This window comes from Mauremys mutica, chromosome 6, assembly GCF_020497125.1.
Source record: "Mauremys mutica isolate MM-2020 ecotype Southern chromosome 6, ASM2049712v1, whole genome shotgun sequence".
NCBI lineage: Eukaryota > Metazoa > Chordata > Testudines > Geoemydidae > Mauremys > Mauremys mutica.
The window spans coordinates 105275702-105300443 of NC_059077.1; the positions used below are offsets into that span (position 1 = coordinate 105275702).

The 24742-nt window shown below is 38.4% G+C and overlaps 1 protein-coding gene across 1 annotated transcript in view; it reads left to right on the forward strand.

Annotated features, from left to right (window-relative positions):
* The window catches only part of PTPRD (protein tyrosine phosphatase receptor type D), a 1658801-nt gene that overhangs the window by 695232 nt on the left and 938827 nt on the right, over nucleotides 1-24742 (forward strand). The window contains exon 8 of the mRNA XM_045020490.1: nucleotides 20788-20836. The gene's annotated coding sequence lies outside the window, so the exon portion shown is untranslated. The remainder of the gene's footprint in view (nucleotides 1-20787; nucleotides 20837-24742) is intronic.

Sequence of the window (24742 nt, forward strand, 5' to 3'; positions counted from 1 at the left end):
GTATAAGGGAGGAAACTCAGAAGTAGACACCTTCCTGGAGGGAAGCGATGGAGTAGGGCAGCAACCAAAGTCGGGGGAGGAGGATGGGATGGGGAATGATGGGTTATGCAGAGTATAGAATCAGTTAAAGGAATCTCTGCTCACACTCCATAATCCTGCCTGTTTTTGTGACCTGAACAGAGAAATTAGATGAAAAAGAAAATGATTGGTGCTTTCTCTAGAGAATTAATTGTGGCATAGAAACCTTTGCCAGAGAGGAACTTAGGTCACTGAATGATTTACCAATATCTAAATTATAGTCTTCTACCTCAAATATACAAAAAAGGGAGGAATAATTCTCTTTCCTGTAACCTATATTTATAAAATGTGCCTATCAGTGTTATCTAAGCCCATGTACAGATTAAAAATAGATTGAGATGCCTAGATGGGTACTATGAATCAATCAACTTTTCACCCTACTCCAGGTGTAATCGGGGCTCAAAATATTGAGCATGAGATTAATTCTCCATTCAGCTATAAATTTAATCATTGGCTGTTACTTTAAAAAAAATTCAAAACCTTTTCATTAAGGCAAAATACATTAAAATATTAACATACATTATATATTACCTTATTCAGGTTTTAATATTCAAGGAATCTGGCTAAAGATTCTGCCTTGTGGGCTGGGAAGTCCACTTACTTTGAGTACACTAAAAAGTGACCACATTTCTTAAATATCGATCCTCTTTTTTGTTGTTCATTTGTTTACGTACTTGGAGAGAAATTGCACACCATCAGATTTTCTTCCATTCTGCTTCCGATGTCAACATCTGTAAGCTCTTAGGGACAGGATCACTTTTTCAAAGGTTCATTTTGTAGAAGATAGTTGTAAAAATTAAGCACTCAGCCATCCCCAAAATGCTAAAAGACACTAGTTCCAATTAAGAACAATGAAGAACAATAACAAATTGGAGTTTTTACACTGGGTTGTTACTTGGAATACAATATCCCTCCCTGAAAATTTGTAACACTTCACAAAACAGGAGCCTTGGTATTTCAGGGTCCCCTCTCTTAGGGATCTAAGCCAATTAGTCTCTAACACAATATCACAGGTCCATTCTGACTAAGGAGGCTTCCTGAGAAATGTCAGGTGCAAAAAATAAAAACCATTACATTTTTGGGGCTAAACACATGGGTGTGTAATAGAAAGCTATTGTCAGCCTCAACTATAGGGTCACTACTATGTCACTATAATGAAAAGCAGAAAATAGGAAAGAGCAACAGAGCTGAAGTATCTATGAAGGCTATGCAAACTACAGCAGTAAATGAAAGAACCCCAAAAGACAATTTCTCAACCAATAGGGGAATTTAGCAATTCCTCTGTGGTTCTGGCTTAGATTTATAGGAAATAACTGGACATTAGATTAGCAGGCTTCTTAGTGAAGGGACTAAAACTAACAGATCCAAATCTCTCCAATATATGGGGCAGAGCCCCTCTTCTGTGTGAGTGACACACAGGAAGTTGGACCAGTGAGTGGCGTTGTGACCAGGTGCATGGTCTCCTGGACCCATTCCCAGGCTTCACTCTGTACCCCCTGCACGTTCCCTCACACTGAGCACTGTGCTTGGTGCTCAGATTTGGTTGAGACTGGGTAGAAATTGGATGGGCCATGACCCACCTGTTTAGTGCCATCCCCCCAAGAATATTTTCTACATCCATGTATAGGTGAGCTGAATAAATGGTCTGGCAAGCTGCATGTACCAGCTGGTCCACCAGTTGTCCATCCTTGGTCTGTACTTACAAAGCTGCTGTACCCGCCTGCTGAGAGAAGCATTCTCAACTCATCTAACCATGTGCTGCCAGAGCTGGGACTGAGCTTGTTATCAGTTTTAAAAGCTTTCATCTTTTCTTCACATAGATCCTCATCAGGATTGTTTTCCCATGTTTTTTACTGTAAGCCCAAGTTTTGACTATCGTCTAAACTGAGTTCCCTTTTCTTAAATTATGTCACTGGACTCCTTTCTTTTTAAACAGAGATTCACGGACAGGTGAGCCTCAATCATATAAATTTGAACTGGGAATAAGCAATCTTTGTATTCTGTCTGCTTTCATCGAAATTACCGAACAACCTTATTGGAAGGTTTCAAAAAGGATTGACTGAAATCCTTCAATCTTTATTAGACAAATCATTTGTATTTGTATATAGGAATCAATGTCTGTAAGCAGGGGCGGCTCTATGTATTTTGCTGCCCCAAGCACTGCAGTCAGGTGTTTTTGCAGGTGATCTGCCGGTCCCACACCGTCGGCGTACCCGCAGGCTGTCTGACTGCCAGCCTCCCAGCGTGCCCCCCCACAGCTTGTCGCCCCAGGCACGCGCTTGCTACGCTGGTGTCTGGAGCCGCCCCTGTCTGTAAGACTGTTTTGTTTGAGTCTTCATTAACTGAAGAAAGGTCCCAAAGGAAGTATAATAGAACTAATATCCATCCTGTATACAGTGGAATAAATTAATAGAACTGCTATATCTGAAGATCAGGTCTAGTAATCAGATATTCAAAATCAGCATGGGGTAGAGTGAGGACACTTAAATAAAAAAGCTCCAAAAAGGAAACTGAGTGAGGAGAATGATGAACATAAGAATTAAGATTTCAGAGAAAATTCAGGGGGAACTCCTGAACACAGTAAATAGCAGGACTATCCAGGACAAATAGGATTCAAGGCAATAGCACTTTTCACTCAGGTGGATGAAGACAGAATAGTAAAATGATGCAGCACTATAATTTTTAGTCTTTATAGTATCTCACCCAGAACAAACAAATTTGCAGATACTAGTTTTGGTGGAGAGAGGAAGATGGGGTAATAGTAATATGAGCCTGTTTCAGCTGATTATTCTTTACTTGGGTCACTTACAACCTGAATTTACATTTCACTAATTTCTACAAATGTTTATGGCACTTCACATAGTCATTTTATACTCTTTATAGGCCTATGTCTAATTAAGAAGACATGCAGTGACCAAATCTTGCATGATTGAGTTTAAATTGTAAGTCAGTCAGGTAAGCATCACGTGATTCAGATTGTCCTTGATTACTAAGGTTTTAAAAAAGAAAGTCTCTCTAGTAAATAATTTTCTGGAGTGACAGTATCTTTCTAAATGTATTTATAATGTGTGCCAAATTCTGTGTTCATCCATTTCCTGTGTAAAAGCAATGCTGCTGAGACTTCTATGGTGTCTTTGCTTGCACTTTAGGCAAACCCTCTATGGCAATATAAATATTTTCAAACTGGTCTTTAAACTGACTATATTTGTAGGGAAATGTCAAAGACAAATTGAAATAGAACTTGGAGGGAACAAGGCTGCCCTGAGGATTCAGGGGACCTGGGCCAAAGCAATTTCAGGGACCTCGTCCATAAAAAAAAAAGGTGCAATACTATAGAATACTATATTCTCATGGGGGCCCCTGCTTGCCCCTCCCTTTGGGCAGCCCTGGGAGGGAATTATGTCTCTGGCTGCTTTGTTTAAAATATAATCTGAATACTTATCACTGTTAGAACATTGACATGTACAAAACACTTTACAAAATTTAATCCTGACAACATCGCCGTGACATTGGTAGGTAGGTGTTACAGTATCCCCATTTTAAAGATGAGAAAACTGAAACAGGTAAGTTATGACTAGTCCAAGAGCAAGGTAGAGAAAGGAGTCTAATTCTCTTGACTTGCCATCCTGTGCTCTAATCACAAGTCTAAAACTGCCTCCCTTGTCACAATAACATCATTTAGTAAGTCAAGTTTTTTCAGCTGAGAAGTCATCTCTTTTTATTATGTTCAAAATCACTCAGCAAAAAACTGTAAGCGTGCAGTTTATACTGAGCATGTTTAGACACTCATTACTGACATTAATTATTCCACTACTACTATTAAATTTAATTTAAATGGACTTTTCCATACTAACAAAATACCTTATACTAAATAGCAATCCTACTCAACACTGTTGCCTCCTTGATCAAGCAGGGTCCAGAACAGTCGTCTTTCAAGATGACAATCCAGGGATGCATAGACTGGTTAGAAAAGCATAGAGATGTAACTGAGTTGCTAAAAGTCACACAGTAAGTCAGTGGCAGAGTCAGGAATAGAACATGACTCCTACCTCATAATAGCCTATACTCCCTTCTAATAAACAAATGAAAAGATGGCCTGACCTGTAAAGGAAGAAGGGTGTAGCCAAAGAAAGGACTTGCCACCTCCCCAGACTTTTTCTGAAACTACACTTTGGATGGTGTCTGTTTATCATGTGTGATTCACCTGTGTGTAAATAATATTTCTACTTTTGTCAATGAAAAGTCAAAAGTAGTCCATTCTCCTGCTTTCTCTCTTTCAACTATGGATTCTGAATTCATTATTTAGTTTGTAACCTGGATATGATCTAATATTTCTCATTTGTGGAGTTCTGATGGAAACCATTTTGTCTCAGGGTACGTCTACACTACCCACCGGATCGGTGGGTAGTGTAAACGCGATAAAATCGATCCCTGATCGCTCTGCCGTCAACTCCGGAACTCCACCACAGTGAGAGACGGAAGCAGAATGGACGGGGATGCGGCAGCGGTCGACTCGCCGCCATCCTCATGGCCAGGTAAATCAACCTAGCTGAAGTTGCATATCTTAGGTCGACCCGCCCCCCCTAGTGTAGACCTATCTTTAGTTTACAGTGAACTGTTAAGTTGTTTTGTTAATGGTTTTTTTCTCTCTCCTGTAAGAGCTTCCCTGTCATCTACTTCCTGAATATCTACACTAGAACTTGTGGATTTATGGTAGAAAACCCTTCTCAGCCATCTTTTGTTGGTCTGTAGTGCTGGGCATGGTATTATTAAATCACACAACTGAAGTGTACAGACATTTATTTCATCAGTTTGGCTGTGTGTTTGGTGTTATACATCTAAAGCCCCATATTCTCTTGTTGTTGTTGTTTGTTTCAATCTGCAAATGTGTGAATACTCCCCATGGGTCTGAATTTATTTATTAAACCAAGAAAACACTTTTAATGAGGTGATCTTTTGAATCCAGTTCTGTGACATATATTATACACTTGACTAAAAGAAAGAACATTGGTACAGATTGATAGTCACTGGAACATGGAAAAAGCTTGTATTTAAATGTGCAAATTACATACACTATAAAGGTCCACTATGGCATCACTCACACAGACAATAAGTTTGAGTAGGAGATGGTGGTGCAGGTCCTGCATACTGGTCTGTACTCTACTCCCCATAGCAGCAACAGAATACTAGCATGACCACTTAACCCTTACTCCCTTTTTCATTTAAAAAATAAAAACGAACCCCACCCACCCATGAAGATATGGAATCTGTTCACCCAGGTTCTTCAGAAGATGGAGGAATAGGTGGAAAAAGATGTAAGTGGGTTATAGAAAAGAAAGGTATCTATTAATGATTGTCATCTTGTTAAAGAGTTTAAAACTTGCTAGCAGCTTATTTTTATGCAATTAGTTAATGTAATTTATTATACATTCACCCCATGAAAGGATCAGTGCAGTTTTTAGAAATGAACACAGTGCAAAAGAACATAGTAGTACATAACCAGTGGTAATTTTAAAATTAGAGAGTAGGCATTGGTTTGCTGTGTGATATCTCACATGCTGTAAAATTATGTAAAGAACTCCTCTAAGCATGTAAGTAGAGTACCGATCCCTGGGTTATGGCTGGATTCAAACAGAGATGTAGTCATTAAATAACTCTTTAATAAAGAGTTAAGCATGTATTGAGCATTGGGTTGATTTTTTGGGGGGAAGGGGTGATGGGCAGGGGGAATACCCTCTCCTTGTTCTTAGGTTTAGGGACTAGGATGATCTTCCCACTGATTGTGTATCTTTAATTCCTCTGATTATTTCAATATAGTAAATTTTTTATCCTATTTTAATTTAGGGAACAATCTAGGAAAGATATGCACAATAAACTATCAGGTACGCAGCTAGGCATGTAATACATTTTCCAATGGTGGATATTTTCTTTTCCAGCATTTGAAATTTCAGTTAAAATGGATACAGACTAATTTTTAGAGTAACTCCCAATAGCACCTGTGCTTCAGCAATCCCATGGGGAAGCCATAATGCATTCCCAGTGAAAAAGGGATTAATAAGTTCATTATGGCTTACTTGTAGGAGCTACCATTGGGAGTTATTCTAAAAAGGCTGAACTTGGAAGTGGAGAATACTGAGCAGCAGTTACTGATGCAGTGTGTGGTTCGTTCTCTTGTACAGAAATGTTCTGTTTGCTAATCAAATTCTTCCACAACCCGAGTATTTTCATGATGTGTTTTCATAATATTCTGTTTGGCACACATTTTAGCAAGTTAAATAAATAGAGCATAGCTCCTAAATGGATGTTTAATATGTCTAGTAATGACTTCAGTATTTTACATGCCACCCGTCAAAATGGTGTAACCCAAGCAGGCTGGTCATTTTAATAGCTTCATTGTGTTTTGGGACCTAAAGAAATTGTGTTGGCTGTAATATAGTTTCCAGGTGTTTGAATCCTTGTTTCAGACTCATAGTAAATTGGTTTTCATAAACATGTGCTTTTTCTTATTCAGTAACATACCTCTATAAACTAAGTTGACAGAAGAAATGTTTCCTGTTATAACCTAGAGAACAGTGAGAACTCAGCAGAGATGCATGAAATTATATCATAAACTAGACTTATCTTGTCACTTCTGTGCTCCCCAGAAATGATTGCTTCCATGTTCTGCACCTGAGGTTAATTTTGCTTTTTCACCTACCATTCATTATCACTTTACAGATCACTTGATTCTTTTTTTGCATATGATAAATGGTTCAAGAAAATACAACTTTTCTCTGAGTGCCATAGGAAAGATTAAATATTCTGTAGGAGAGTATCATTTCACTGTTTCTTAATTTAGGCTGTATGTTTGCTAGTTTTGATTTGAATGTTTGGATTGCATTGCATAAAAAGGCTGCTTTTAGTTGTGGCTTCTAATATTTTTGGTTGGGGCGGGGGGAAGACAATCTAAGTAAATGAAATTATACACATGTTTTTGATGGTCTGGATCAAACCCGAATATAGTGTCAAATGAGATTATGACCTGGATAAATTGAAGGAGACCAGAATCATATTTAAAAATGTGTAATTTTCTTAGCTCTCTTATTGCAAAAATGAATCCATCCCAGAGTCACGCTGCTAATATATGTAACAATCCCAATATAACTACTGTGGTAAATAGTCCATTATACACAAGCACTGCTAGAGATCAACTTCTTCTGCCTCATTAATAGCATCATCTAACTTTTTTCTTCTTCTTGGAAGCAGCACTTTTCATGCTTTTCTCAGCTCCTGTCTACAGAATTGGTGGTCTCTTTCTCACCATTTTGAGGAAAAAAATATTTTCTTATTGGCATGGCATAGCATCACTATGCACTATTTGGCCCTAGAAATTATGGGATAATTTTGATTCTTCGACATAGCTTTCACCAACAAAATGGTTTTGCATCTCTGCATCAAGTTCCTGCCCGAGATGGTGTCAGGACATCATCTGACTCAAATCTTCACCCTTCTGGTGGTCTTCCCAACACCTACGGCATGCTTGGTTAGGCATATCACAGATTTCATTTTATTTGAGTTTTAATTCTGTTTTTGGGGAAAAAACTTAAATATGTAAAAATGAAAACCTTTAAATAAGCAGAAAACTATGCTGTAAAGTCTTCTTGAGTCTTCTAATAACTATTGTTTTGGAGCACTTCAAGTGTGGACTGCTCCATTCATCTGAATACGATAACTCTGTAGCAGAGACACAACGTAAATGTCAACATACAATATTCCAGAGTCAGCCACTTTAGCAAAAGCATCCAGTTAATGTGGAGTCCAGCAGCTTGTGCTGAGATCTGTTAATAGTTACCAAGAACGCACAACTTTGCAAGGGACAATTATAGTAAATTGTGGATCCCAGGGTTACTAGATTCTCCAGTATTTGGAAGGTTGTGAGCACATTTTTTGTTTTTGTTATTTCCTTCACATATGTACTGCTTAGCAAACATCAGCTACATAATCATCGTAATCCCCCAAGTAAAGTAGCTGCTATTGTCTCCACTTTACAAACTTGAGGTGATTATAGCAGAAATCTGTTGAGTGGCTTGACTGTGGCCACAGGAAAAATCCAGGATTCAAGTACTCAGAAGTGGGACTGGAGAGGTTAGGAGTCTTGTGCTCAGTTCATTGGACAATGCTGCCCCTTCTTTTGACCAGTAATCACATAGCTCTGCTATAAAGCCGTGGGCTCAGCTGCAGACAGCCTGCTGGGAAGGCACTTGCTAACAGTGGTATACATAACAGCTCCTTGCAATCACTAACTTTTCTAGGCTGTTCAGATTTGCCTATATAAGATAGTAAACTTTTAAGGCCTATTCCAAGACAGGTAGTTATTTTTAGACGGCATTTTGTTTAGATAAACTGTCAAAACCAGATATGCATTTCATAGTGACTTAGTGCTCGTGTGAATCAAATGAAAATTCTTTAGGACTGATAAAGCATTCACATTTCTTCACACAGAACTTTATGAAAATCTGGAGATTAGAGCAGCACTTACTTCAAGCATTTAGTTTGAAAGGATATCTGATTTGGGAATTCACCAAATTGGTCCAATAAAAGACCAGTTGTCTTGGAAGAACTTTGCTTCTGGAGCTGAGTGAAAAAAGTTTGAAGATCACGGGCCCCTTACCTTAAACCAATTATTTCCTCGGCCTTCTAAATGTGAAAAGGCTAAATGGGATGTAGCTGTTATAAAATTCCTCCTGTACAGCTATTAACAGTCATGAGTTTAGTTCAAGTTAACTAGGTTTAATCCTGGTTAAAAACAAAACAGTTAATTCAAGGAAGGAAATTTGGAATTGGACATCACCACTTTCTTAAACTTCCTGATCCAGCCAAGTATCTCCACCTTCTTTGAGTTCTGGGTACAGCAGGACAGATTACTTCACTGTCTTCATCTCCACTATTCACGTGCTGGTTTCTGGATTGGAATGCATTGTTAACTTCACAGTCTGGGAATAATTATGTGTCTTACAATGTTTTATACTGTGCTGCTGCTTCTCTCTCTCTCTCTCTCCATATTGCCGCCCCCCCAAAAAAACCCAAAACCCAGAACAACAACAAAAAGTCATTCAATTGTGTAACTTACATTAAACAATTCTTCAGAATTTAGGTGTGGTTCTTCAAACTGTAGTGATTTTAAGTTGCACAAAAAGGCCGCTTACTAGTCAGTCACTCCAATTTGAATTACATTTGTATGTCTTCAGGGTCCTGTGGTAAGTGCTTTTCCTGCAGAGCTCATAAACCCTGTGAGAGGTAGGGCCTTGCTCTGGTGGGCTTTGAGAGCACATACTACAGAGCTAGAAAAGACACAAAGTAAGTCGGTGCAAACTTGCATGGGTTTAGTTAATGTGCTGCAAACCCTTGTCTGGGCACAAGCAAACAATATACATTGTAATACAGCTAAATGTCAATGTATTCATCCAGGAAGAAAGAATGTAGAAGTGGGACTCTATCCTGGGAAGCAGCAATTGTGGGGAAAAAAACATGGGGTCATGGTAGCTAACCAGCTGAACATAAGCTCCCAGTGTGACACTGTGGCCAAAAGAACTAATACGATCCTGAGATGCATAAACAGGAATTTTGAGAGTACAGACGTTATTTTACCTCAGTATTGGGCAATGGGTGACCACAGCTTGAATAGGGTTTCCAGTTCTGGTGCCCACAATTCAAGAAGGATGTTGATAAATTGGAGAGTGTTCAGAGAGGAGCCTTGAGTATGGTTAAAGGATTAGAAAACATGCCTTAGAGAGGGATAGACTCGAGGTTCAATCTATTTAGCTTAACAAAGAGAAGGTTAAGGGGTGATTTGATTACAGTCTATACGTATCTCCATGGGGACAGATACTTAATAATGGGCTCTTCAATCTAGCAGAGAAAGGTGTAACATGATCGATGGGCTGGAAGTTGATGCTAGACAAGTTCAGACTGAAAATAAGGCAGACATCTTTAACTGTGAGAATAATTAACCACTGGAACAATTTACCAAGTGTCGAGGTGGATTCTCCATCACTGGCAAATTTTAAATCAAGATAGGATGTTTGTCTGAAATGCTCTAGATATTATTTTGAGGAAGTTCTACCTGTGTTACACAGGAAGTCAGACTAGATGATGATCCTATTTGGAATCCGTCTATAAATCTATATCCGTTTAAGCGGTTTATTTTGGTTTAGCAGATGTCAGACAGGTTTAGGTTAAGCCAAAACTTCACTCTTTCTTTTAAACTAAAATTCAAGTCTTTGATTAAACCAGTGAGATTCTGAGTAGACAAGTTGTATGTGTGTGTGCATGTGTGTACCACGGAGAAGAGGTAGCCTGTCCATAATTAGGTTGCGAGACCCCATGCCACTTTGATTTGAAAAATTGTGTTGGCTTGAAAATTACCAATTTACTCTGAAGACAAAGGTTAATCTGTAGTGCACAGTTTGAGGAAAATTCAAACTGTTTTAAAATTATAAATCAATTAAAGAATTTGACCAATCTGATTTTTGTCTAAACTGGTTTTGTCTCATTTAGTCTCCAAAAAGGCTTGTTACCACTTCCATGTAGTAAAATTATTGCACCAGCTATATCTGAAGAAAAAATTGGATCTAATTCTGTCCTATTGATATTTTTTTCCTTCCCTATTGACTTTAGTGGGAGAGGAAGCAGGCATTATGGGCCTGATTTAAAGCCCAAGGATGTCAGTGGAACAACTCCTTTCGATCTCAGTGGGCTCTGAATCTATATGTGCATGTGTGAGCATGTTGCACTCTATTGCCTGATTACACTTGTTGTCCTGCTACAGTTGGCAGCTTCCTTTATTTTAACTGGCAGAGATCTGTGCCTTGGGGAGCTGTAGAAACCATTCCAATGGTACCCCAGAAGTGCTAATTAGAAATAGGTGCTGAACCTGGGACTGCTGGTTCTACTGCTTCAACTAGAAGCCCCAAGTTTGTTAGCTGAAAGATTGTAGCAGACTCAAATCTCCGGGATCCTGTCATTTGTGAGGGAGAGAGAACCATACACTGTGTGGGAGCATGGATTACTCAGGGTAGAAAGTCTGTGAGGTATATTGTGGAGAAGGGGTAGCATCTCCATATTTGGGCTCTTTTGCAGCCTTCTTTTAACACTAATACTTTCAAATGTTTAGGGTTCAGTCGCATTGATAGCTGGAATGTTCTCTCAGCAGAATGGATTAAGAAGTTTTTGAGATTGACTTAAATGTGTCCTTCTGACATTTTTATATGTATGTAGTATTTCTGTGTCTCCATCTGTCTCACCAGCAAAATCACATGACATGACAAAATATTGCACTGGCTTATGGGAGGGGCAGTTTTTCAAGGAATAGAAAATATTTCACAAATTGCCATGTGAAAACTAGATATGATTAGCCATGAAACCAGTGGATAAAATATACCTGGTGATGGGGAATATTTTGTTTGTGTACCGCTTACCAGTGCAGGGATATTTTTTTCAAGAGTGAAAGGAAAATTCACTATCTGCATTCCTTTCCAAAATACATCTTTGGCCAAGGCTGTTTCTGATTCCATTTGCCAAACTGGGATGGGGAGGTGGAGATATAGGAGAGTAAATGCTTGTAAATGGCCTGTGAATGATAATATAGTAAATTTGTGTCAGAGCCAGGAACAGAATCTTGAGTTCTGAGGTAGTAACCCGTACCATGAGCATATCTATAAAAATTGAAAGAATTTGGAAATCTGACAACTATCCTGGTTGTTTTTTGTTTGCTCTCTTCTCTGAGAGCTACAATATACTCCTAGGTACTTCCAAAAAGAGTGAAAAATGGCTGCATTACCTGAGTGGATGCCTACATCTAAATTTAATCACAGATTACCTGAAGTACTCTTAGAATTCCTTTTCTGAACTCTGACCTTATTTTGGCATAGATATTCCAGAGTATTCAGCAGCTGATTATTTTCAGAGAGCTAATATTTTGAACAGGCTCAATACAATGCTATACTTGATTCACATCTTTAAAATGGCAAGAGGAATCATGTATCAGAAGTTTTGAACTATTTTTTTTCAAGGAATTGCATTTTATGTGTTAGTGAGAATGTTAACATCTACTCGTTCCTGGTCATTATCTCCTTTGCAACAAAAGGAAAGAAGAGAATTATTAGGGTACATTCAGTCTAAACTGATCTTAAACTGGTAGTGAATATTATCTGGGAGAAATAGGTTTCTGATATTTACTTTATCAAATAGGGTCTGTTTCCTTTGCCAATTTCTTACTGAAATTTTAAAATCTATGTGCAACAAAGATATTGAAAACTAATAATTGTATTCTCTGTCTTTTCTTGAACAAATAAGTGACAAGAATGATACAATTGGAGTGTCTGAATTTCATTCATGACACAAGAAATGTAATTGCCTTTTAGCTCATAAGGTCCCTTCATTTAAGGCTATGTTAAAATGAGTTTGAAAATACAATAATCTGATCAGTTAACAATCATTTTATCAGTGACTTTTAATTACGAGATAATGGTAATAGAATAGAACATTATCAAAGGATAACAGTCTCCTGCTTTTTTTCTAAAATTCTAATGTTTGGAGACTATAGGGATCTTAATGAAGTGCATGAAAAAAATCCTAAAACAAATGACAATTGCCTGAGGGATTGTACTACAAAAATGGGAATTGGCCAAAAATGTAATTGTTACTGAATAGTGTCCTGACCTGCGTGAGTTGGCAAACTTGGAAAATAAATCACTTTTTGCTTAAATGGAAAAAAGATGACTTGCAGGTAAATTAATCATGCTCTTGAGAGAACAGGAATTGTATTTCCTCCAAGACAATATAATGCACAATTGTATAGATATTTTATTTTTCTATATGTATAAATAATAACTCTCTCTTCTTCAATAGCTCCTTTTTTTCTCAGGCTCACAAAGCACATTAGAAACATTAATGGAATCTCTCAATGTGCCTACTATGTAGATAAGAATTATTAATCCCATTTTACAGAACAGGAAACTGGGAGGACTGAAAGAATTAGTGGCATTTCTAGAGCAATAATAGTTGAGTTGCAGACCTAGGAATAAAAACTGAGGTCACTTAACACCCAGACTCCTGGTCTAATATCTCTGTAAGATAAGCACATCTTATTTTATAAAGGCAGCAGAGGGAAACTATAGTGGATGGGGGTGGTAATTAGATACATAGCCTTTCATATCTAAGTCAAATCCTATCCACTACATGAGTGACTATGCTTCAGCTGATCACAATATTGTGGAATTAATGGTCTCAGCCCAGTTCGTAGTACACAGGTGTCTAGCAGGTAGCACTATTTTGGCTCTCATCTTGTAGGTCAGGAAGAGAAGACGAGGACTGAACAGATACAGAAGTTAAAGTTGGGATCAAGCTATTAAAGTGAAAGAGAGATTTGAACTTCCTCAAAGTGTGACATGGTTAAGCTGGGGGTTTGGTTTGAGCTCGTCTTTAATTGAAACTGAGTTACCCTTTCCTTGTAACTGTGATCTCTCAATGTCAAGAGAGACATTGGTAAAACCACAAGGAGAAGTTTGTAAATCTGCTGCCCTTGTTGCTCTTGTCTGTAGATAAACAATGGATTTCAAACTTCAGAGCTGTCAATCTATTACATGAGGTTTACACTCATATATAGATATATAGATATAGATATAGATATATATACACACACACACACACTCTGAAAGAACATAAAATATATCTGGACTTGCAGAGCTTGATAAATCTGAAAATAGCTTCCACTATATGAGTTGGATGATGATGATGATATGGCTGTCTGATGGGACCTAGCATATCCCCTCTGATTCACAACTGCAGTTCTTTGAAGAAAGGAGTCATTCTGTTTCTTTGGTACCTGGAGTGCCTAATTTAGGCATGCTATGCTTCCTTTCTCTCAGGAACAGAGTCTGACCCTTCAAGCCTTAATGCATTTCTATGACAGTTGTTGTGTTCTTCATCAACACAGCATGTTTTATTCGGTATATTGAGGGGATTGCCCAGATATCCTAAATTGTGTTTTTGAGATTTTTTTTTCCTTTGTCTAACTAGAATGTTAAAAGTGACCAAGTCAACATTTTCCTGTTACGTTCTTCTCTGGCTGGAAATCAGTAGGGTGATCAGATGTCCTGATTTTATAGGGACAGTCCTGATATCTGGGGCTTTTTCTTATATTGGTTGCTATTACCCCCCTCCCGCCTCATGATTTTTCACACTTGCTATCTGGTTGCCCTAGAAATCAGCCAGAAAGAACCAGATAGATCCCTTCTTGATCAAAGGGAATTCACTTGAAGTGGCTGACTGGGAGAGTTAAACAGGGCCACCAATCAAAGGTCACCAATGATGTTTTGAAGGCATCCTGCAGTGTTTGTACACATACATGTATGTACTTATTGCCTTTTTAAAAGCAGCCACATGAAAGGTAAATTTAGAGTAACTTGCATACATTTTGCTGCATAAAAGGATGTCATATCCTCCCGGTAAAATTAAATATTGTGAAACCAGTTTATTTTTCTTGCCATGGGCTGAAATACAAAAAAAATTATCAAAAATCAGAATTTTGATGAAAAGATAAACATTCACATGATATGATCTGCTCTGTGTGAAACAATTTGCACGGCTGTCATTTGGCATTGTAGTTATAATCTGTGATTTTACTCTGTTTATGCTGTAAAACTATGCCCTAAAAAATACCTAGAGTATGTCTTTAAGCATTTGTTGTACTTAAAGTTGAAAAGGACTGAGACAAAGTAGAGACAAAATATATGAACATAGAAATTGCAGTGCCAGAATAGTCCAGAGGTCCATCTAGTCCATTATTATGTCGTCAACAGTAAAGCATGTCACATGTTTACCTTTAACTTGTCCACATAGCTATATTTTTATGGTGTCCATTAATATAAATACTTGAAATTTCACCATGAAAACAAATAGAAAACACCACAAATGCACACCACCACTAGTTACTCTTAGCTATTGAACCCTTCATGTTGACACTATACTCCTGTTTCAATAGTTGAGCTTGTAAGCTTTTGTTAGCTAACAACTGTACAGTTATCTACCTGCACTCACACTACATCCATGTTTAGGTGTACAGCTAAGAACTTTGCAGAATTTTCTATTGCACTTCCTTAGTCCTACAATTTCATTAATTTTGAATGAGTTTCATTCAAACTTAGGGCTTGTCTATAAGGTAGCTGAAATGAAAATAAAATCTGCTGTAATTCACATCTTTAGTTATTTATTGCAAGTCTGGATGGAGACGCTCTTATTTCAGAAGTGAATGTAACATAAATTGATTTATTATTGACTTAATTTCCAAATATTTGATATAATTTAATACCCCCAGAGATTTACACTGAAATAGCTAAAGATGAGAATTAGAACTGATTTTAGTTATCTTGGTTCCAGTTACACTTTGCTAGGGACTTGTCCACACGGTATGTGATGCTCAAGGAACTACTTATATTAGTAAGCACTGTGCCTGGTACTGTTTGTAAGGTTGGGCACCAAGATTGAAGTTTTCAGGAAAGATCCTCAGCTGGGATAAAGAGATGTTACTTTTACATTACATGAGTGTCCCTTGCATTTCAGCAGTGTTTCAGTTGTCTATACTAATAATGGTGATGGTAATATTTTCTTGATGTGGATTAGATCGTTTTTTAAAGATGGGGGAAATGTGGTTGTTTTAATCCTTTCATAAGATGTCAGCAACAGAAAGGGGATTTGTTCTAACTTGTTCACCTCTCCCTATTAAAAAAAAAAACCCAAAACTTCAACACCCCCTTCTCTTCTTTCTAGCCCCCACCCCCCATTTTCATGAAGGGACCCGCATGGAGAATCAGCCCAAACATGAATATGTTTTGACAACAGGAATTTAAAATGAAAACTATTTTGCAACCTTAGCCACAGCAAACTTGTTTGATTACATACATACATGCACACTCAAAAATCCAATAAGGAATGTTAAGGTGCAAAATCAAGCACTCAAAAATTAGGAAATGCCAGATTTAAGGTTGCCTGTGTAGCCTTAATTCATGCCCCTTGTGCCAATGCATTATGATAGTCTTTAACATGATCACATACTATTTTATCCACCAATGAATCAGGAACTCTACATAGGACTGGCCCTAGATCAAATAGCACCCCAGGTGAGGAGCATCTTCGGCTCCCCTTCCCCCCAATTTATATTGTTGCATATCTCTGGTGTCTCATTAAATATGTCCTTTATTAGTCACTACTTACATTCTTCCAGTCTTAAAACACAAATACACTTTCACAGTTACATAATAAAACAAGGTTCACAATATCGCAGCTGGGCTCTCACTTCACATAGTTCTTATATCTCACTGACTGATTGGCAACATCCCGCCCCTTTTATATCCGAGAAGGCACGGCCAACAACATTCTAGGAGGTTGGAGGGAAATGTAGTTCTCAGAAGGTCTGGAAGGTTCCACAAGATTCTACAAAGGCCCAGAACGTTTTTGGAGGTTTGTGAAAAATAAATCCATGTATGGAGTACCCGAAACATTTTACTTCAAACATTCTGTCACTAACAGAACAAAAAAACAGCCCCCTGAGCTCAGTGCCCCCCGCCCCGAGCCTGGCACCCTAGGTGCCCACCTGGGTTGCCTGCCCCTAAATCTGGCCCTGGTCTGACAGACAAATGTCCTTGACTACATATCTCTGATTCACCTCCAGAACAGGTCCATCCTGTGCACTGAATTAGGCAGGGGTCCTGTGGAAAAAGTAATATGAGATCATGTAATTAATGGCTATCATAATGCATAGGCACAAGGGAGCTCAATTAAGGTTGCACAGGCATTTTCTAACTTTGCAACCTAACGGTCTTTTAACATAGATTCCGTGTGTGTAACTTCCTAGGTATTTAAAAAAAAAGAAACTGAAAAAAAAACCCAGTTATATTATATGCATATTATTGATACCTACATCATTCCTTAGCAGGATTGGAACCTTTAGATCCACTGCACAGAGCTCTACTGCTTGAGCTAATGGAGTCCTTGATATCAGTGATAGGTTACCATCCTTTGTGTGGACCAGCACTGAGAAGGGAATAAGAGAGTTAGTTTGCCAGTGGGTTTCATGGATATGTTCTGACAGCAGAGGAATAGTGAGATTCTGGATTCATTGGTTCCAATCTAGATTCGGGTGGGAAGTATGCTGTAGTGGAACAGACCCTTCTGCCTCTCCCCGCTCTGTTTTTTGTGGGTACACAAGGTTATGAGGCATCTTGTTGCCACTTGCCCTTAATGTGACTGTCCAGCCCTTGTTCCACTGGACACTCACAGAATTCCCAGATTTGATACTCTCAAGGGAATAGTATACACCACCTTACCATTTTCACCTCAGGATCACCACTCCATTCGACACATGGTGCTTAAATGTGTCTATAGTTTAAAAAAATGTTTATTTAATAAAGAATGGAGATTCAAGTAATAGATGAAAATAGATGAAAATATTGGAAACTAAGGGTTACATATAAAGTAATACAGTGCATTCTAGAACCTAGTATTGCTCACAAGTGTTTTTCAGCCAGGTAGGCTGTGATCCCTTTTTCATGAAAAATCTTGCTCTCTGCTTTCTCCCTCAGTAAAGGATGTAGAGTGTAGCTCTGTATGTACAGTTAAAGTCCAAAAATCCATTGTCTTCACTTGTAAACAGGATCCTCTCCCGCTGGTTTATTTCTTTCTGTAAAATTCCCCTTCTGGAAGATTTCACAATCCCTTCATTTGCATTTAGTTTGGACTGTAAATGTGCATCTTTTGTGGATCCTACAATACTCTATTTACATGTAGCCAGACAAACATCCCTTGCCTGAAGGAAACCAGTTTCTCACCGTTTGGTGACCAGTTGCAAGTCCTTAGGTCGGTCGGTGTCTCTCTCTCTCTCTATATATATATATATAAAATTAACTTAACTTACATATTTCTTAACTACTTTTTACATATTTTCTGTACTTACATTCCACAATGATTGTGAGGACAAATATGACACAGGCTTTCAGCAGAGACCTTAGGCTTTTTCGCAAACTAGTATGTAGAGGCCAGAGGCAAGACATCACTGTAATCCTTAGGCACCAAGAGGTCCCTGGGTCACACCCCCAATCTTAACCCCTTGTGTCCTTTACCCTTCAACCTGTCCCAATGCTCTTTCTTCCCCTTTCCCCCACAGGTCATCATCCCAGTCTCGTTCTTCTCACCTATCCAGTTGCAGGCTTCTACTCCCTGTCCATATTCCATCAGGCTCCTCATCCAATCTGTCTTTCTCCTGCCATTTGTTTAGCTCCCTGGCCCATAGTTCCAGTCTCCATGCCCAGCTCGTCCCAGTCTTCCTTCGCCCCAACTCCCAGTCACAGTTTCCCTCTTCTGCCCCTACCAGCATCTGGTTCCAGTCACCTCCCCTTATCCTACAGGCTTCTTGTGCTTATCTACTCCCCGAAACTCCTCTCAGGTCTATCTTTTTGTCCCAGTTGCACTTGAATCAGGCAGCAACCTCCTGTGGCCCAAGCTTCAGTAATAGGAACACTGAGAAATCAGAAGACATAGGCTCCCTGTTTTCACTTTTGGTGCCTGGATCCAGGTCCAGAGCTGCAGCTGTAGGGAAATCCCTGTTTAGTCTTGACTAGAACATGCTCATTGCAAATGAAATCTTTAGGGAATTTAGCTGCAAAACTACAGCATGTCTCTGCTGAGCACATATGAACTACAGTTTTCCAAGGCTTATAAATTGACCAGATTTGGACAGATTTTCTCAAGGGTGGCATAAGCTACACTGACTTAAAGGCCACCCATTTTCAAGTCTCCACTCTAAATCATGGGGCACTACTGTTTTTTTTTTCAAGAAAAGGTAACCATTTTTTTAAAACATGGGTGAAACAATTTATTTCCCCTGAACATTGTTTTCAGAAATGGCTGAAACTGTTTTGGCTGAAATTCCCCTCCTCCTCCTCTCCTCCAAATCAGCTTGTGGCAGACCCCTGACATGGAACATTTCAGCCTAAATGATTACTGTTTGGCAAAGGTATAGCAACTGAAAACAGGGTCTTTTAATGGGAACTATCAGGCAACTTTATTAGTAGACAGTGCTACCACCCTGCCTATAAATGTAGACCACAACATTAACTACAGAATTACAAGTGACACTTCAAAAGTGTCTGTGTGTGTTTGCATACACACACAGGGAATTTGATATGCACCTCTACCCTGACATAACGCGACCCGAGAACACGAATTTGGATATAACGTGGTAAAGCAGCGTTCCGGAGGGGGCCGGGGGGCTGCGCGCTCTGGTGGATCAAAGCAAGTTTGATATAACACGGTTTCACCTATAACATGGCAAGATTTTTTTGACTCCTGAGGATAGCGTTATATCCGGGTAGAGGTGTATAATAATTCAGTATTAAAGCTTCAATTCAGCAAGGTACTTAAAGAACAACAAGGGAACTCTTCATGTGTTTGAAGTTATGCATATGTTTAAGTACTTTGCTGAATCAGGGCCAGCATTTTCATCTTTCTCTTATACCTGTTATCATTACATAAAATTAATACGATGCTAAAGTAAATTTAGTATTGGTATATGGCGATATGCTTGAATAGTGTTTTTGGTTTATAACATGTTCAGCTTCCTTTTGTGTTCTTAATCTGAAATGTAAGTACTAATATATAATAGTGTGTTTAGACTTTGTGCATTTTCTAATATTTCTCTGCCAGATTATAAATCCGAAGAATTAATCTTCATTAATGTTATAGTGGGGGAAAAAAATGTTGGGAGACAAAAAGGTGGAAACTCATTTTATTGCAGAAAAATCACTCTTTGATTGCCCTTATTAAACTAATGGGTAACTTCAAGCCTTGGTAATGGGATAACCATTGTTATATTACTGATAACTTTAACAAATGTTAGCATTTCTATAGAAATGCATCCAGTTCAATTAAATGAATGTTAATTCATTTGTGAATCAATTTTATTTGTTCATGAAAGCGATTTATACACTAAACTGATTTCTCTTCCTGGTCTTTATAGAAAACATTTTATTTGAGTCCCTCCACGTTTACAAACATCCACCTCCAGTCATTTATCTTGCGCTTCTACCCCTACTGCTCCTTTGTCAGCTGTTGCAGGGCATTCTGATTCCCTCCAACCACAAATGTGTATCGTCTATAATTAGCTCAGTTTTCTCTAGCCTTCAAACCAAAGCCTTGGAGTGTGGCCTGAACTGGTGTTGCCTGTTCTTTATACCTCACAGAGAAGTAATTAATTTGCTTACCCCCTGCAAAAAAGCCATTGGTTTCTAGATAAACCTAGCCAAGAATATTGTTTGAACTACAGCAATATATAACTTGAACACTTTTCTGCCTAGCTACCCTGGGAGTTTAGTGTTCACTGTGAAAATGCATAAACTCAATTGTAGGGAAGTTTGAAATTGAATTTGCCTCAGAACATTGAAAAAAGAATGATTACACTTAAATTTTAAAGGTTTTATTGAGCTGCTTTTCTGATAAATAATGTTCCATTCAAAGTATGCTAGTCAAGGATTTAAGTCAATTGATTTTTCCATAGTGTATGAACGTATTAATTACTCATTGCATTGAACCATCATTTACCTGGTTTACAATATTTCTAATGTCTCGCCAATTATTGTCAGTGCTGATAGAGTGATTTTCTTTCTTGTATTTTCCCAGGTCTCAGGGTGGAGAATTTTTGATTGAATTCAGAACCTGCAAGCTCAGGGTAAGAAGTGATTTTTGTTATTTCTTAAGCTTCAACTTGTATATTAATGTAAGAAATCACATTCCAGGATGGGGCTGCTGTACTCAGAAAATGAGAAGAAAAAAGTCGGTGCTAAATTTATTGTTAAAGTCACCTGGTCTTTTTGGCAGATTGTTGGTATACAGGTCTGTTGCCTCACTGTTTAAACTGGCAATAAAATGGTTCATTTTTCTCTCTGGAGTAGTTTGAAGAAGAATATATTTTGTAGTGAAGCTTTTACTCCTTTGAGGCTACATTCATGTAACCTGGCCACATTCCATTATGGGACTAATATTAATATAGTCATCAAATATTGGAGCCAATGTGATTTCAAAATGGATTAGATAAAAATGATTCAGAAGGTTTATAAAACTGACAGAAGTCCTGCAGACATAAATGGCAATTTTATACATTAAAATCTTTGTGGAAAAGCTTCTTTGATGAGAATGAATAGCGGCATCCAGCAATAGAAAGTAAAACTTGTTTTATTACCTGTCAAGCTTTATCAAAATGGGTTCCCTCAACAAATGTTTAATGTCACAGCTTCAGGGAACTGAGTCCAAGACAGGTACCTATTACAATGAAAATAAAAAATACTGGAAACTTGCGGTGACTACAATTTGAGCTTTTTTTCTGTCTTGGGTAATACTCTATATTTCTTGGGAAAACTACAATACTAAACACATTTGGACCAAGGATATAGATGTTTACCATGTAGTTGGTATCATTTAAGAGCATGTGAAATAAAAGCTGCTAAGCGTTAAAAGCTTAGCATTACCACGAAAATATTCTCTCATGTTTTAAGACTGTTTCATAGTATTAAATATAATAAAGTCAAATGTTTGTTTATAACAAGATGATATGGTTAGCATTCAATTGGGAGCAAACTCATGAGGTAACCTCATTTGTATAACACAAAATAGCTGTCATAACCTGCATATTTGGGCAAAAGATAAAACTCCCTGAAGAGTGGAAACCCGAGAACAGACCTGTCAGTTCTGTTTTGTGATTCTGTTGCTTCTGTGAAGGCAGCAGTTTAAAATGCAGCCCAGCAAACGTAGTGATAAATTTTATTTTACCACTTCTTTGTAATGAGCTACATCCTTTTAGCCCTAAGTTATATTTGTGTTTCAGAAGCTTTATCTGTGAAAACCTGAACTGAAATTTAGGTTTCTGTACTGTAGACATACAAGGCATCTAAGAAAATATGAATTTACTTTGTGGGCTAAGATGGATGGATATAATAAAAAACAAACAACCCTGCATCCTTTATTGTCCATGAAAGTTCTCCTTCTCCATCAACTGTGGAGTAGAAACTATTATTTCTAGATTACTGCATTGCATAACAATAGTTGAACAAAGTCTCCACTGCTGATCTGAAAGTGATTTATAGGTGTACAGTGTTTAACTGGTACTTTTATAGTAATCTGAATAAACCGTTTGTACTTGTGTTTGTGCTCAGATTTACTCTTTGAATTGCTAGATTTTTGGGATTTAGAAGGTAATAGTTCGGTGCTTTTGTACAATTATTTTAGAATTAGGGTTTGCAGGTCTTGGGTTGGTAGCAAATTTTAAGCATATTAACTTTTGCATAACGGTCTCTTTTAGTTCTCTTAAGGACTGGTAATAAGTGATTCAGACACAGCTGAGAACATTTAATGCACAGCCAGTTCTTAATGAACATACAGAGAAGTGATTTGTAGGGCCTTCACACTATTATAAGGCCACTGTTTCCTTAAATGTAAACATTGTACATAGTGGTTGGGTTCTCTCTTCCCCTGGACAGCTGCTGCTTTATATTGTTCTTTACACTAGTAATCCTTTTCTATTAGGGAAGGAACATGGAAAACTAATGATGATCCATTTTGAGGTTCCAATGTTCCAACAGGTTTATAGTTATGAAAGTTCCATGTCTATTTAACAAATGTATTTTATTTCACCAATATGAATAGAGCCAAATATTTGGGCATGAGTAGTGTGAATAAGAAAAAATGAATATACAAACTAAATAGCATGGAATCACTTAAAAGTACATTTTCACAAAAATAAGAAACAAATACTTACCCATAATTCCAAGAGGTCAGGGAGGAATGCAGACAGTTTCTTCTGGCAGTAGAGGATGTTTTGTTAAATAAGATTATAAAAAATTATTGGAGTTATTTTTCTTTAAACACATTTTACATTCATTCTAGACAAAATAAAAGTGGGGACGGGTTAGAAGTTCTAGCCACTGTGGATTTATTAGGGGGAGAACTTCAACTACAACTACATCATGTTTCTAGGTGATTCAAAGTAGAATTAAAAGATAAAGGATCTAGTTCTTCCTTGATGTAACTCTATTGACTTCAAATGAATTAAATCAGGGATGAATTTATCCCCAGATAAACAGAGTTATAAACTTGTCAGGAAGTCTTTTGACACAGTTCTGCATGATTGCAACAGGGTAATATGAAAAGAAGGTACAAGAGTCTTAGGCTATGTCTACATTACAAGATAGGTGTCTGATTCCCCTGCTTGTGTACACATAGTCATGCTAGCTCTCGTGGACCAAACACAAGTACAAATAGCCGTGTAGCTGCAGTAGCATGGGTCGTGGCAGTGGAGGCAGAGCTAAGCTATGCTGAGTACATACCCTCCAGCTTCAAATGGGTTTATACTCAACACGGCTCAGCCATGAAGCCATTACCCATGCCACCCCATCTACACTGCTATTTATACTCATGCCAGTTTGATGAGAGCGAGTATGTGTACCTAAGCAGGGGAATTACACTCCCGGCTTGTAGCATAGATGTAGCCTGAATCAGAACATAGGATTGTGCAAAGATCTAGCTGCTGCCTTGAGGAACTCTGTCAAACCTGGTGGGGCAAGTTCTAATACTTCCTTACACGAAACATAGTGTGGTATGACCTCACTTAACCCCAGTTCTTGTTAAATAACCAGAAGAGTCAAATTAATCAAGCTTAATTCAGGCATGAAGTTTTTCTCTGAACTTAACCCACATCTATAAGCATGCATGTCACATGCACTGTCATGGAGATCTTGGAGTTGACTAGCTTTGTGACCTGTGCTTGCAGGAAAACAACCATGCATTCTGGTCACCTAGGGCTGGCATCCATGCTGGAGATCTGGCGTACCTGCTCACTTCTCAGAAATGTATAGACTTGAGATCATTCTCTCCCTACATCTCGGAGCCTGGTATGCTGCTCTTGACTTACAAAATGCCTATTTCCATGTGGCAATCTATCCTGGCCAGAGGATGTTCCTTAGATTCATTGTAGGAGATGACCATTACCAATTCACGATCCTGCCCTTCAGTAAAGACCCTCAGTGCTGATGACAGACCAGGTGCATGGTTGTCATGGCATCCTACCTCCACAAAAGAGACATCCACTTGTATCCTTACCTGGATGATTGGTTCATGGTCACTCCAGATCCCAAGAGCAGGCTACTGTCCATCAAACTGTGTCCGTTCAACATCCTGGGCCTGAAATTGAACAAAGAAAAGTCAACGATTAGTCACCCTATAAAGAACAGAATTCATTGGGGGCAGTCCTGGATTTGACCTTTGCCACAGTATTTTGACCTCTTTCCAGATTTCAGATTTGACTGAGCCTCGATGCATCCCTCAAGACCACTGTGAGGAATTACCTCAGGCTCTTAGGTCATATGGCTGCATGTACATATGTGAGCCACACACACCAGACTGAAACTCAGAGCATTACAGGCATGCTCAAGTTGGTCTATTGTCCTCGGATTTAGACAAGTTGCTATGCATCCCAGCCAGGGTGTTGTCATTTCTAACCCGGTGGATGAGCCAAGACAATAAGTGCAGAGGACTTCCCTTCTCTCTTCCTTGTCTATCTATCAGGGACCTAGCTCCTTCTTGG